Source organism: Epinephelus lanceolatus, chromosome 10 (assembly GCF_041903045.1).
Source record: "Epinephelus lanceolatus isolate andai-2023 chromosome 10, ASM4190304v1, whole genome shotgun sequence".
NCBI lineage: Eukaryota > Metazoa > Chordata > Actinopteri > Perciformes > Serranidae > Epinephelus > Epinephelus lanceolatus.
This window is the reverse complement of record NC_135743.1, coordinates 26796278-26798935: the sequence shown is the minus strand read 5'-3', so window position 1 is coordinate 26798935 and position 2658 is coordinate 26796278.

Here is a 2658-nt window from a genome sequence, read left to right as displayed (position 1 = left end):
CTTGTTTTGTTTCTTCATACATAAGCAACTGGATGTGACCTATGAAATGAGACGATGAAAGATTTTCCAGCTGCTCTTTATTACTCACATGATGAAAGGGGCGTATCCAGGGAATGGTCTGAGGTGGCTCTTGGAGTGGCCACCCCATTATCCTCAACTATGTTTGGCTATCTGCCTGGTTAGATGCCGGACCTTAGTTTGAACCATCCATTTGACAAGCAAACCTGACTTTTGTTTGTAGGTGCAATTCAGCCTTCAATGAGCCTGCTAAAAACCCAGAATAAAGCCCCTTCCCCACTGCACAGAAACCAACTTACACCCGCTAACATCTGGCTTTTGTATTTAATGGGAAAGGTTACAATCAGCATTCACTCAACAACAACTGTGCAGTAGTCACGGGTATTTATCGGCTCCAGCTCGGTCGGGTTCAATCAGCAGGGATGGAAATACGACACCCGGGTGGACACGCTAATTTTAGCCCCATTCCCGCCACGTGCAATGACAGTACGCCACAAAATACCGTCTGAGCAGCACTCAAACATTGCTCCAAAATTTAGTCAGCACAACACAGTTTGAGAGAGAGGCTAAATAAGTAAGAGATATAACCGCCGAAACATTTTTACTGGCCTCCATGCTGCTTTCTAATGTTGCCTTTCTGTTATTCTAACTGAAAGACATATACTCATCTGCCCTGGAACTGTGTACACAGCTCTGGTCTACTGGAAATGGGAAAGTGCTCTGTCGCCTACTTTTAACGGATTTACCAGCATTTAAAAAACCTGCATACATGGCCTTAATTTTGGTGAAAAAGGGTATAAGAGGACAGTTTTGGAGTGGAGTGGTCGCCCATGTATGTCGAGAAGACTCTGGGGAGTCCTTGCTGCTTGAGTACACCTGATACACATATGGCCACTTGTTTTCTTTTGTATGTAAAATGCTTTTGGAGGTACATTTTTTTTTTGAGTAATAAAAGTTTGGAAGTTTTATATTACATTTGTATGGTGCCACTCTTTTGTGTTGGGATTAGTAGGTGTATTTAAATTGTAAAACACTGGCATGTAACAAACAGCAAGATGCTGTAATGTTAGTAACTAATTATGCAAGAATTATCAGTTATTGTTTGTAAACAGTATCGCCAGCGAAAATGAAGGCCAAGCCCAGGTTTACTCTTTACCCTATTTTTTCTCTTTTCTGTAGTGCTTTTTAGCAGTGGTCCCCACCTTTTTCTAAAGTCCCAACCTCACCAGAGACCTGTACTATGAAGCAGGATTTTAAGTTAGCTTGGTAACTTCAGGGTTAACTCTGGGCTCCAGAGCAGGTTATGTTTAGAGTATCTGATCACAGTCTGTCAACACCCCGACTACTGACCAATCAGATCACTGAAGAAAAAAAGTATGCATGGACAAATGTCTGGAGTGACAGGTAAAAAAGAGTAGCCTATATATCATTTCATTATTCCAGGGATCTATTTCCACTGGTTCTAAAAAGGAGCTTCTAACAAACAGAGAGATTGTTTACAACACTAAACACATGATTTTAGGTGGATTTTAACTTATGAAAAGTTTAGTTTAGTCAGCAGTGATCACTGACAGTGCTGCTATTTTACACTCTGATTCCATCACTGCACCTCAGAATAACATGGGACACCCATGTGATGAGATCTAGGATAAAACAGATATTATTTTGTTAGAAAAATAATCCACACACTGTTAATTGGCTCCAATTATTATAAATACAACATTAACAAGGCTACTTTTTACCCATTACTTCTGTAGCAGAAACAGTCTGGCATTATTTTAAAGTGTTTTATGTGACATATTCATCATCACCCAACCGAAAAGCAAAAACTACCCTATACTTATGTCACACATAGTGCAGTGATACCTACATGTAACTGAAGTCTCAGGCGATGGTGAATTTTTTTGATAGTATTTTCAGTGTTTCTACATTCTCTGTTATGAGAAAACAGTCGATTACATCCCACGCCATTGACATTTTACTGTCCCGCAGTTGCAGACACTTTTGGTATCATTTCAACTCATATGATGTGACGCAGCCTTCATTCATGGCTCTAATGATGTCATGAGTGCGCTTGTGGCTGGATAGGAAAACCCAGAGTTGACTGAGCTACTTGATGATCAACTTTGTAGTATCAGTTATACAGACGACCAATGTTAGGGTTAGTCAGATCAGATAACAAAAAGATATCATGGGTAAAGTGAACAGGCTTCTCAGGTCTCTGCATGTTGTGCCCAGGAACAAGGCACAATAAAAACAAAAACACAGAGGGCAGAGTCTCTGCAGATAAATACACCACCACACAATTCTAGTGGATCATATGTGATGATTGAGAGGGATTACTTTCATGTGAGTCTGTATGTTGTCTTTAGGGAAAATACAGCGTAGTATACCTTCAAAGTAGATGTGATATGATAAATGAATGCTACTGTGGCGCCTTACAGTGGCAAATTTGCCAACATGTAAATGTGTCTTTCATTTACACATAACACACGTGAATCCCAGCAGAATTTAACAGGTCGGACACAAGTGTTTATGTTTAGGTTGAAGCTGTGTTAAGTAAAGGTTTAAGAATGTTCCATCCTCATCAGTCATGTCCAGTATAATTTTCTCTATGGGTGAGGAAAGAAAGAGCTCAAA